The 13,850-nt window shown below is 37.6% G+C and overlaps 1 pseudogene; it reads right to left on the reverse strand.

The window, feature by feature from the left end:
- Nucleotides 1-3,633: 3,633 nt before the first annotated feature.
- Nucleotides 3,634-13,411, reverse strand: LOC121994791 (annotated as a pseudogene).
- Between the last annotated feature and the right edge of the window lie 439 nt (nt 13,412-13,850).

Consider the following 13,850-nt stretch of genomic DNA (forward strand, 5'->3'; position numbering starts at 1 on the left):
AAAGAGAGAGATTGTTGGTACAGGAAGCATCCGACAATCGACCATTGTTTTGATAATGGCAAAGGAATTCAAACTTAAGTTGTTTTATGATCTAATGCACTTGATTGAGTGTTTCAGGAAAGTCCTAGCTGCGGTTAGGCAAAGAGAAAACCCTAGGGGGTGGTAACCCTATGCAGAAAGTCTTGGCGAGTCGTGAGCATCAGGCAAAAGTCCTAGGGGGTAACCCTAGGTGGAAAGTCCTGGTGTCGCGAACCAGGTGAAAGACTGGACCAGCCGGGAAGCGGAAGTCCAGCAAAAAGTCCGGAAGCTTCAAACGCTGAGCAAAAGTCCAGTCGATCTGGAGCATCGCATTGATAACAAGTAAATCTCCTGAGTGGAGTAGGTGAGGACGCGTTCCCCGTAGAGGAACAGTAGGCATCGGGTCAAACTAGGGTTTCCGGTCGAAATCAGAAGTCAAACCCGGGTAGTCCGATGACTGTCGACAATTTCATTTATCATATTATTTCTGTGCTAATTTGGTTTTACAGGATGTGTTTTGTATTTGTGGACTAACATGTTTTGCAGGGCCAAAATTCAGAACTCAGCCTAGAATGAACAGTGTCCGAGGCGCCTCCATGGAGCTTGGAGGCGCCTCGGGTGCTAGCCGAAGACAGCTGTCCAGAAATGCTGGAGGCGCCTTAAAAGGGCTTGAAGGCGCCTTGGAGCTAGGGTTCAAGGCGCCTTAGACTGGCCTGAAGGCGCCTTCAGGAGGATAAACGCAGAAGGAGTCTACGCTGATCTGTGCGGCTGACTCGCTGAGTTTGAGGCGCCTCGGAGGGGTTTCAAGGCGCCTCGAGCACTGTTTAAAAGGGTGTTTCGAGCAGCAGCTAGAAACAACGATTTCCAAGCCTTCTTTCTTCAACGTGCTGCTCCAAAAGACGCCCGGAAGTGCTGCTACAAGATCCCGACGACCGAAAACTCCGAGACACTGTTCTTGTTATCGGTATAATCAGTTTTATTGTTGCTTTCACTTCAATTGTATTTCACAACTGTAATTCTTCTTGCGATACTATAATTGTTGACCACCGAAAGCGGTCAACGACCGCGAGCCTTCGAGTAGGAGTCGAGATAGACTCCGAACGAAGTAACTTCTCGTGTCTTCTGTGTGTTTGTGCATTTTACTATTTCTGTTGCGTTATTACTCGTATTTTACGAAATCAATTGTGAAAGCCACGAACGTTATTCACCTCCCCCCTCTAGCGCTTTCGATCCAACAGATTAGTCTAAGTCAAAGTACATATATTGATAAGGTGCTTAATTGTTTCGCCATGCAGAATTCCAAGAAGGGTTTCTTGCCGATGTCATATTATGTGACTCTTTCGAAGATTCAATGTCTCTCTTCTAAGGAAGAAAGAGACCGCATGGATCAGATTCCTTATGCATCTTTTATAGGGTCTATCATGTACTCCATACTTTGTGCTCGCCCAGATGTCTCGTATGCGTTAAGCATGACAAGCAGATACTAATCAGTTCTAGGTGAAGGTCATTGGACAACAGTCAAAAATATTCTTAAGTACTTGAGAAGAACTCAAGATTATTTCTTGATATTTGGAGACAATGAAGAGCTTACTGTAAAGAGTTACACCGATATTAACTTCCAAATTGATAAGGATGATTTCAGATCACAATCAATGTATGTATTTTACTTTAGGATTTGTTTTCTCCATGAAATAATTTAATATTATATTACTATTTACCTACTGCAATCGTAAAATCTACAAACAAATAATTAACTCACCAATGCGACCAACTTTCATCCCAGCATAAGCAAGAACTCTAAGTGCATGTTAAGCACTACGACGTCTTTTCAGATGAGTCTAGTGGATAGTACATGAAGTGTTGTTATAATGAAGTCTGGAGTTCGAATCTTGACAAAGCCGAGATAAATACATCCTTTATGTGTTAGTCACTATTCCAAAAGCTAGTAGCCGTCCGTGATTTACCTCCTCCGTGTTAACCCTGAGACGGATTGACGGGGGCACTGGGGGCGAACGTATTCACCTTTTGTCACAATGTTAAGCACTACAACCAGGTGTTTTGGTCTTATTACCTCCAATAGCATGTAACTTAATGTGCAAAGCAGTAATCCCAAAAAATAATTAAACAAACCGGGTAATGTCGAGTTTAGGCTGATCAACTCGGTCCCACGGAAGTTTCTCATCGGCCATCACAGTAAATTGAGAAGCGCTCGCAGCGGACAGCGTAGGAGCCCAACATCCTTTAATTGTGCGTCCCATTTGGAGAAAAAATTTCTACAAATTCACCATAGCTGGGGTTCGAATCGCGAGTGTCTGAATGACAATCTGGATACTCTACCGTTGTATCATAACCCCGAGGGGTGCAAAACAGTAAGCCCAAGTTCCTACAGCAACCAGAGAAAAGAAAAAAAAATAAACAAAAAAAAAGTAAAATAAGCATATCTAATATAGAGAACGTAACTGCTAAATGCAGACCTTGCATCTCTGTGCAACATCTTGGGCTGCAAGCATGCCAGCATATAAAGATGTACTCATCCCAGTCAGCCTTGAACTTCATACTACCTGCATAAATAAAATATTAAAATCATATCAAATTTTTCAATAAAAAATTAACTGTATAAATAAAGATACACAAAGAAGTCGATAAAATTTAGATGAGTCAAATAAGATAATAACTCAGTTGGATTTTATAAATTACTAATCAAGTAATGTATAAGAAAAGAAGATCTTCAAAACATACTTTGGTTGATCACAAGAATCTTGTTATGGGAGAATGCTTTTCACGTTGAATCTAATAAATTGTAGAAAATATATATACAAGTGCACTTATAGCAATATGTAGTACAAACTCATGATCACATGATAATTCTTTACAAACGTATATACAATACTTATAGTAAAACTGTAGAAGTTGAATGCTCATACCATAAGTTCATGATCCAAAATACTTATAGATTTCAAGACCTAATCAAAAGAGTTTCAATATCCAAATTTTCTACTCATCTGATATATGATCTTGTATGTAATTTGTCCATTCAGAACGTACTTCGTCAATTTCTTTTACGATTATCACTAATTTTACAAACTACATGTGAATAAATAAGTGAAACATATTAATTGCATAAATTATCTCATCAACAAGTTTCAATAAGAAAAATTAAAAATATGTCTAATATTACTATAGTTGCCAGCGAAGCCTTTTCAATTGATGTGACACTTTCAATAATATCCTTCATATATCGTAGGATGAAAAAAATAACATTGGGCTCCATCCGATTGCAGGGGAGCCTATTGTCAAAAATGGTAATAATAAATTAATAATTTAATTGTAATAACAAAAATGAATGAAAAGACTACAATCATAAATGAAAATTTTCTAGAAGCATAAAAGCACTAGCTACAGAACTTTTCCGTGAAACTTTTATATTTGTTTTAACTTTATGTGAAACTTTTATGTTTATGGCTGACATGGAAGAACTATATTCTTTGGGTTTACTCGGACAAATGAAAGAAACTTGATCGAGATTTAGAGGGCGTTTGGTTAAATGATGGGAATGACTATGGGTATGGATTTAATAGTAGGATGGAATGGGAATAGAAATGAAAATGAAATCGATCAAGTTATATGGGTTTGGTAATTCCCATAAATCTGGTAATCATTCCCAAAATATGATTCTCAAACTCATAATCCAAACACTATCTTTTACTATCATTCCATTTTCTCATTTCCAAATCCATCAACCAAACACCCCCTAATAATATTAGACATATCTCATTCGGCCAACCGTCAACAACTCTGACCTGCATATGCTTCCTTGCAACTTCGAGAGGGAAAGTTGCGGTGCTTGAGATAGCACCAGCGACAAAACCAATCAAAAGTGTGGCAATATTTCCTATTCCATCTTTTCTTAAGGCCTTCTTGTAAAGTTTCTTTAAGGAGTCATAAGCAGAGTAATTAGCGGCGACATATGGCACGACTCCTATGAGGCTTGACAAGGGTTAGATGAAGATGAGATACTTACTGCAATGACTTTCACTGACATACATAGTTAGTCATGTCTTTAGTAGCTCTAAAGGATATGTGCATAGGGTTGAGCTGACTCCAGCAAATTCCCCAACAACCAATGAGGGGGGGAATCAGAAGCTTCAGTTGTTCACCTTCCTTGGGAGTCAAAACCTTCTTAACAATATCAAAAGAAAATAACTACAACGAGATCCATAGAGACTTATAAGAATCAAACAATAGAGAAAATAATTAGTAAACATGAACTTGGTGGTATAAAAATGACTAATATAATAATAAAATAAATATTAATTATACAGTCATAAACCTTGTTAGGAGAAAAGAATACATAAGATATAACTCAACAGGTTGTAAATGCATGCAACATTGTTCAAATTAGCTCTTCCTCATCCTATCCTACTGTATCACAACATGCTCTTCAAAATACAAAACATAGCCTAAAATATGGCTATGGAATCATCCAAAAATATTTAGTTTGCGAATAAGTAAAATATTGAACATAAACAAAAAAAAAAAAAGGATTCCCTCTAAACATTCACATAATAAAGTTTGTAAAATTTCATGGCACAAAAAAGGATGCATATCCAACCATTCTATTATTAAAAAACTTCAATAAAATGTAGATGACAGATTAGAAACTTAAACTTATAGTAGGGATTGGAAACTTATTGCAGGCCCTAAACCCTATGCTCAACATGAGCAATGCCCTCTTTTGTAATATTTACTTTCTAATGATAATCGATGTCTAGATGTTGGTGAGAATGGTATATATTGCATCATTAAGAAATTCTTCAAAAAAAATCCATTTAAGTGATGACAATTTAGTGTTGTATATAACCAATAGATCAACATTAAACTAAAAGAAATATGGTTGCAATAGACATTAAATCCCTTACCTCAATGGCCTTGCTAGGTGCAACATGGATGACATTGACAAAATTACCACAAAATAGATCTTTCCACCCCCTCACTCTTCATAATATTCTAGAAAACTTCTATCGTCGAGTTTCCATTGCTCCCAACCATAAGGTCTATCCTAATTGTTTCCATAGGTGCAACGCAAGTCCGCGACACTGCTCCAGCAATTCCTCCACTAAGAAATCTTCTCAAATAAGGATTCCTGACCTTAATTCTTAGTTTCAGTATATTTTTCTTTTTTTTAGCCAAAACTTCTTCAGCATAATAGGTCACATCTTTTGTGGCGTCATTAGGAGTCCCGACAACCTAAAAACCTACCTTAGGTATCACATCAATACATTTTGAAGAAATCCCAAATCCAACTCTCATTTGACTAATACTCACAAACAAGCCACCAGAGGGATACAAACTATCATGGATATTCTGTGCGAAGCTCAAATTATGGAAAGGTTGGATATTTCATGAGAAGCCCAGTTCTAGGAAAGGTTGAAGAAACCCGCCACTTTTCTTCTCAGTCGCTTGCAATCTTTTACCCGCCATTACTATCACAGCAGAACTTGGAATTCGTGTTGTGGTTCAAAAAATTATGACTTCTGAATCTAGCTCAATTAGCCTCTTACAATTAGGGACAGGATGAAGGAGATAATGTAGGAAAATTTTATAACATTTTACCAAATCTACACAAGAAACCAAAGAAAGAATTTTCATTCAACAGATTCCACGAGAAAAGGGAGAAATATTAAAATGTAGATGCGAAGTAAGAAATAGTAAAGTTACAACACAATAGTCGAGTCCATCCAGAGAGGGAAAAACATGAAAAAAAATTAGCTTTTTGGAGAGATTGGGCAAGGATGAACAAGTTAAAGCCAAAAACACAAAATTGATTGAAAAAACTATAGCAACATACTCGGATCACTTAAAAACATGCGGAAAAATCAATCCTTTGTAGAGAAAAGATAGGATAAAACCTAAAAAGTGCTCAAACAAAGATTCGAACATAGAGAGTCATCACCTACATTATTCAACCTAAAAAATCAAACTAGCAGATCGGAAATCAGAGCGAGTACTTTCTAACCTGACCTATTCCTCATCTCCCTTGCTATCTCATTCCCCTAGATATGCTTGATTCACTAGATCTGCTTCCTGGAAGGGGAACAAGATATGCTTCCTAGAGAGAGAACCTTGAAGATGAAATGGAGAAGATGAAGGCTTTGGGATCGCACCGTGAAGATGATGCTTTGGGATCACACTGGCAAAGGAGTTTGAACAAAGGGTTGTGGTTTTGGTGTATGCTTCTTGGTTAAGAGTTTTTGGCAGAAGTGTCATCATTTTGAATGTATGATTCTTAGGGTGCGTTTGGTTCAAGTTATCATGTATAATTTTGATTATGTGATTATCAGATAATCACATAATTAAAATTATGAGGAATAAAATATAACCAAATATTATTTGGTTCAAACTAGGTAATGCAATAAAAACTTGATTGTTTGAAGATTTTAATGAATACCTTATTTAATATTTTACCGTATTGTTCTCAATTACAAAATCAACTACACATAATAATAATAATAATATTATTATTATTATTATTTATTTTTATGTTTTTTTTACTTTTCTTTTTCTTGTATATTTTTTTTACCTTTTTATGTGTTTTTTATTTTTTTAATGTTTTTATATTTTTTATATTATTTATATTTTTTTACATTTTTTAAAATTTAATTTTTATTTATTTATTTTATTTTTAAATTTTTTATAAATTTTTTATTTTTTAATTTTTTAATTTTTAAAAAAAAATAATTTTTTTTATTTTTTTAAAAAATTTAAAATTCTTTTTTAATTTTTAAAAAAATTTTAAAAATAAATTTTTTTAAAAAAATTTATATTTTTTTAAAAAAATTATTTTTAAAAATTATTTATTTTTAAAAATTTTAAATTTTTTAAAACATTTTTTAATATTTTTTTTACATTTTTTCTCTTTTTTCCATGTTTTTTCTTATCGGAGGGTATTTTTGGTAAAAAAAAATCGTTAACCCCGGAATCAAGAAAAACCTTAGTTTTCTGAGGTTTTCCGATTCCGGGCTTCATGACCCTTTTGCTGACATGTCGGGCATGGAACATTACTCGGGAATCATTGAATACCTAAACCAAACAAGGTTTTTGTTGATAACCTTGGATGGATAACCAAGGTTATCAAGAATAACCCCGAACCAAACGCACCCTTAAGGTTTTCGTACACGTCTCCCAATTTTTAGCACAGATTTTGAGGGTAAAAAACATAATGGGTTTAACTTCATTTACAACGATTTATAATCGTTATTTTATTATCACAATGACAATGATTTATACACTATTATTCCAAATGTTATAAAAATATTTTCATTTATAATATAGTTTATTTAATTATTATCCTAACTATTGTTAAGATTAAAAAAAACTCTAAAAGATAATAGTTTTAGAAAATCGTTATAAAATGCATCGTTATTTAAAAAATCGTTGCCCTAAATGACAACAGATAGTGTAAAATCATTATCTTTTGTGTTAAATGTGTGTTCAAAGATAATGATTTTGTCAAAAATATTACTTTTTTACTAAAATTACAATGATTTCTCCTAAAATAGTTGTCTTTGTGGTCTTATCTTTTAACAATTTTATTATAGTGGAAGGAGGAGAATACTATTGAGGTTGAAGAGCTTCCTCCCATTTCACAAACAATACAATCAATTCCCTTCCCTCATAGACTAGCCAATGCCAAGAAAGATGAAGAGTTTGATAAATTTCTAAAAAGATCAAAGTAATTTGCATTGAGATCCTTTTAATGGAGGCATTGCAATAAATGCCGAAGTTTACTAAATTCATGAAGGTGATTATGTCCAATAAACGCAAGAAGGATGGATATGAGACCGTCGCTTTAACCAAGGAGTGTAGTGCTCTATTGCTAGACACTTTGCATCTAAAGCTCTAGGACCTAAAAAGTTTTTCTATTCCTTGAAAGATAGGAACTACAATTATTGGTAAGGCTTTCTGTAACTTAGGTGCTAGTGTAAGTCTCATTCCCTCTCGATTTGCAATAAATTGGGACTTAATGATTTAAAGTTGGCCACCATGACACTGCAACTTGTTTACCACTCATGTAGATACCCAATGGGTATCATTGAGAATGTGCTAGTAGAAGTAGGGAGCTACATTATCCCTGCTTTGTTGTCTTAGACATGGAAGATGACTCCAAGATTCACATAATTCTTAGAAGGTCTTTCCTCACTATTATAAGCACTTTAATTGATGTCAAAAATTATAAACTATCTTTGAAAGTAGGTGAGGAGAAGCTAAAATTTGATTTATCTAAGTCTTCTAACCATATCTCTACTCTTAAAAGTTTTTGCAATAGGTTGGATGAGTTCCAACAAAAAAAAAAAAAATCCTATTTCACCCTCATGGAAAGCCATCGCATGTTGTACCTAGTCTAGCAAGTAAGGAGAGGAGACTTCTCATAAAAAATGAGAAATATATTTATCTAGCGAGAGCCCGAATCAAAGAGGATCAAGGAACATTCACCTTGGAGGGGCAAGCCAACCCTCCAAGGCCATAGCTTTCCTAGCCCTAGTCATGTCTTTTGACACCACCGTGTCTAAGGTTGTGCTTTGAAAAAACAACTTAGTTGATCAAAGCATGACATGGTCGTGCCATTTTGACATGACCATGCCAACCCAACCATGGCTAACATGGATTGACATGTTTATATGGCATAACTATAGGAGAGAATTTAGGGTTGGGGTATTTAGACCCTATCCATAGTCGTGCATTTCTTAGGCATGACTGTGTGGATCCAGGCGAACCAACCCCCCCCCCCCCCAACCCACATTTCTTCTTCTTCTTCTTCTTCTTCTTCTTCCAGCTCCTTCCTCTCCTACTCAATTTTCCTCCTTCCTCAACTCAACTCTTAATCAAGAGACCTCAACATTCCTTCTTTCACCTCTTCTTCTTCCAACTCTCAAGCCCTCTCCAAGATCTTCTCTAGATCTAGATCTCTTCCTTTTCTTCCAAGATCTCCACCTTCTTTTACAAGACCTTATACTTCCTCTCTCAAAGATTTCTCCTCTGTAATTCAAGATCCTTCTCTTCTTCTCCAAGAACACAACCTCCTCTTTCTACTAAACCTTCTCCCTATATTCAACTTTCAAAAATGTCTAGCATCTTGAAGATGTTACGATGGGGGAGCGGTGGATCAAGTGGAGAAAATGATCATGGAAAAGATAAAGGGAAGGGTACTGACAAAGGCAAAGGAAAGTCGCTAAGAAAGGACAAAGGAAAATGAGTGGCACGCAATGAAGATAACAAGAATGAATATGGTATTTATCTTTAGAAATGAAGATCAAAAGACTAGATATGATCATCTCAATTCTCATAAATTATTTTACACTCATTAGCTAGATATAACTACTATGGAGGTTTTAGGAATTAGGGATGACATTGATTGGTTGATTAGTACCTTTTATTGAAATAACATAATGTACACAAGCCATCTCACTTATCCCCACCTTACCCTAGAATTTTTAAGTTTGTTAGAGACTCATTTTACATCCGATGATGATCATGATGGTAAAATTAGTTTTAGATTAATGAATCATGATTACTAATGAACTCTATTTGACTTTAGCAATTACTTTGGCTTACCTACGGGGATCTCATAGGTTTGATCATAGTTTTAATAGCAATTCTTTTTGGCATGACATTACTGATTTGAAAGAACTCTATGACTCTTCACGCTCTAAAGCTTCACATATCTAAAACCCCGTCTTTCGATACCTTTACCATGTTATAAGCAAGACAATCTTTGGTAGAGGTGAAAGTGACAGGATGGTAAGAAAGGAGGAGCTTTACTCATTTTAGATCATGTTAAATAAAATCAAGTTTGATTCGGGGTTCTACTTTTTACAAACCCTTGTGGTATAATAGTTTTTGGCAAGTTAATAACTAAAATTACTTTAAATGTAGAATGTGAACTTTTTAGTCTAGACATTATTCATGGTAACTCTAAGATTGACATTGACATATGCCTTGCCATGAAAATGATCTATCAAGATGAGAATGACTTTACTTTTCCCAAGATGGAAGAATATCCATTCCCTCTACCTAACCCCGATGGAACCACAGTTTGTAACCCTGCCAATTAGATTATTAGAGACATAGCACCTGAGGTTGGCCATACCCCCATAGAGCACCCTGAACCCTCACCATCTAAACACCCAGAGTCGGCTAGTTATCCATAGTCGGCTAGGCATTCTTTTGCATATGGGAGGATGGGTCCCTCTAGATTTGTTTTCTTATATTTTCATGCTTCTTTGGATTTATTTCATGAGAAGTAAAGTGCCCAACAACATTTGTTGGAAGGCCACTATCAACTATCTGAGGATAAATTTTAAGAAGTATGAGATTATTTTCAGTTCATGAGGAATTTTCAAGATTAAGTAGCAAAATTTGTAAATGATTACTATATTGATCATAAGAGAATGAAGGATTTTAGGTGCTCCATGGATATTACTAGACAGTAGGTGACCACACTTTTTTAGTACCATGAGAGCCTTGGTCACCTACCAAGAGTGCCTAGATTCCCTACTCGACCACATTCTCCTAATCATGTTGATCTCCCTCCCAACCCATACCTTCCTCCACCCTTTTGGGCCCCTACATGTCACCCTCTCCACCTTATTGATTTCATCTAGATGATGAAAAGTTCAAGTCCAGGGGGTGTTGTACATATGCATATATCTATTATATTCCTTGCATTTGCATTTTGCTTACTTTATCTTAGTCTTTCTTAGTTTGAGTTCAGTTCAGTTTTCTTTAATTGGTGTGCTTGCTTTGTTAGTTGTTTCTGTGACATTTGAGTACATCAATCTTCACTTTAATGTTAACTTGTCTAATAGTAAACTTTTTAGCACATTTATTTCTAGGCTTATGCCATTGTGATAAAGATTTTCTCGATCGTTAGTAGCATGAAGTGAGCATTACTTTATATTGAGAAAATTTAAGGAATGACCTAATTTAAGGATCTCATTTCACTTTACCTAAGTTTGAATGGTAGAAAACTTTAAAAATAGTCATAATTTATAGAACTTGTTAAGTATTTAGATTTCCATGGTGATTTCTTAAATTATATTTTGGTTACTGAATGAGGCTTGAGTCATGTAAGCTCACTTGGAAAAATTAAAATATCTCTATATTTGGAAAAAAAAAAAAAAGGTTCAAGTATTGCACTCTGTAATCACTTTGAAAAAAAAGGAATCAGGGATATAAAAATAGTATTGTGAATGAAAACTAACAAGTTACCTCTTTGAGATCGAATTAAGTTACTAGAAAAATAAATACTATGTTTCTCTTGACTTTGAGTACACCTCTAAGACCTTGGGTAGTTTGAGAAAGATGAACTAAGCCTGTGGCAGGTAAGTGACTATCACTGGGAATATAAGGAACGTGTTCGAGATAGGTGGCCGGCTAGAAGGGGGGTTGAATAGCTTTGACATCCCCAAGTAGATTGCTTCTCTACAAATTGTTAGTTGTGTAGCGGAATAAAAACTAAAGTAATGAAAACAATAAGAATGAACACAAACTTTAACACGTTCGATGTAACGTGATTTAGAGATTGCTTGCTCCTATTCCACGGCTTATCCTTGAGGTGGGTAATCCCTCAATCCTTTGGTGAATCAGTCCTCGAACAATCTCTAGCTAGAGCTTACTCCTTATTGGTGGAGTACAACCTCTCACAAGGTGCTCTTCTTCTTTACAAGATTGAGAATAAGCTTTGGAAGAAGAGTGTAGCCTTTGGGAGCTTTGGGTAAAGACTTAGGAGTTATTCAATTACAATTAGTCACCTCTTTCATGTCCCAAATCTCTCCTTAAATAAGAGGAGAGAGTTGAACACAAGGTCAACTCATCTTGGCACTAGTCGACTGGTCCATCAACCAATCAATTGATGTAGCCATTGGGCACAACCAATGGCTCTCCACAGAATCCAGGATCTTGCTAACGGTCGCAAACATCCTTGTACCAGTTGATTGGTGTAAACACCAATCGATTGATTCCTTCAACTGTCGGGCACAGAGACTTTTTGTGCTATCGTGAATTTGAACCAATCAACTAATCATCCCACCAGTCGATTGCTCCTTACATTCATACTCATCCCCTCCAAAGTCAGCCTTTGAAGCCCTCTTCCTCGGCACTTGTCCCTCAGATGCACTCAAGCCCGTGGCTCCTCACTGTGCCATCCTTTGCATTGCCTAGAACTCTGCTTCCCTTGGCTCCACTTCATTGCTCCTCGTCCGGCGATCCCTTGGACGCATCATCTTGTACTGATCTCATGGACCCGAGCCATAGGATGAGATTTTCCCACAACTTGGTCGTACCATGTTCCTCATGTATTTCAGCAAGTCTTACATAACTCAAACACATATGAAATCCTAACTTAAACTCTTTGATGCACACATCAAAATTATGATCGTACCCGATTAAACCTAGGTTGATTGCACCCACAATCTCCCTATTTTTGATGCGTGGTAATATGTTTAAGTTAGACACAAATAATAACTTAAAAATTACAAGAAAAATTTAAACATGAAGCATGATCCGGTGATAAGGATAGGGGGGCCCACATTGATAGAGGTCAACGACACGTGGAGGTAAGGTCGGAGGTCAACCCACGGGTTAGGCCGATCGGAGAAGTCTCATGACCACCCGGCCAGGAGAAGTCTCATGGCCGTTCGGCCAGGATCACGCCAGGGCTAGTGCAAAGATAGCTCGGCCACGGGGTCAGGCTTCCGACTCTCATAAGTTGCCAAGTACAGAGAAATTGTCGAGCCGAGCGGCCTGTCCGCTTGATCGAACTACAGCTCAACCAAGAAAGCATTCTCACTAGGTCCGGCATGCCTTCAGGCCTGAGCCTTACGGTACCGAGCGACTATTCTGCTCGGCCCAAAACGGACAAGGTGCAGAAGGGGACAAAGGGAGCAGCTGAGGATATCCTTCTCGAGACGTACGTCGCCGACAGGCAGCATGGTTGGCGGCTAGATCGGACAGAGAATCGTACGGTGGAAGTTTCCACTGTCATGTCAGAGATATGCTCGAACGATTGCGGCATGGCGACAGACACACTTTTCTTACAAGGCCATTCCAGGTATGATTTGAGGAGCGTGCATGCTTTGGGATGCGTGCACGCATCCTCCAGGGAGTCCTATATAAGGACCCCAAGCTTCGACGGAGGTATGCATTCTACATCATTATAGCTACAGTTCTCATTCTCGTCATTCCCTCTTTCCACCGGAGTTAACTTGAGCGTCGGAGAGCCGTTGCCGAGAACCCCTTCTCGGCTCAGTTTTTTGCTTGCAGGTTCTCGCAGGAGGTTCACAGCAGTCGAAGGTCTATACATCATCACCGGGAGCGCCACGTACCCAGCGCTCATCGACTCAGCACTCGGACAGGATCAAATTGGCGCCGTCTATGGGAACGCACCTGAATCCGAGTCGAGAAGATGGAAGAAGCTGGATGCCACGCCAACTCATGGTGACGCTCTCTCCCGAGGAGCTCGAAGCACTCATCCAAGCGCGAGCTACGAAGATGGTCGAGCAACAGCAGAAGGCCCAAGCCGAGCGGATAGCGCAACAGGTCACTTCGGTTTATGGTGGTCGAGCGGCGATGGAGGACCGAACGGAGCAATACTCTACTTGGGCACAGAACAAGGGGCAGACCGACACACCAGGAGACGTGCCGCCCGCCCCTATTCCATTTCATCAATCACTATTCCAGACTCCGTTGGAGCTGGCCCTAGCCAACCAGGGATCGTTTGATGAAGTGCCCGCGCGGGACGCTAAGAAGGAAAAGGCGCCGCGGGCTGAGTCATC

The sequence above is a fragment of the Zingiber officinale genome, chromosome 6A (genome assembly GCF_018446385.1).
Source record: "Zingiber officinale cultivar Zhangliang chromosome 6A, Zo_v1.1, whole genome shotgun sequence".
Lineage (NCBI taxonomy): Eukaryota > Viridiplantae > Streptophyta > Magnoliopsida > Zingiberales > Zingiberaceae > Zingiber > Zingiber officinale.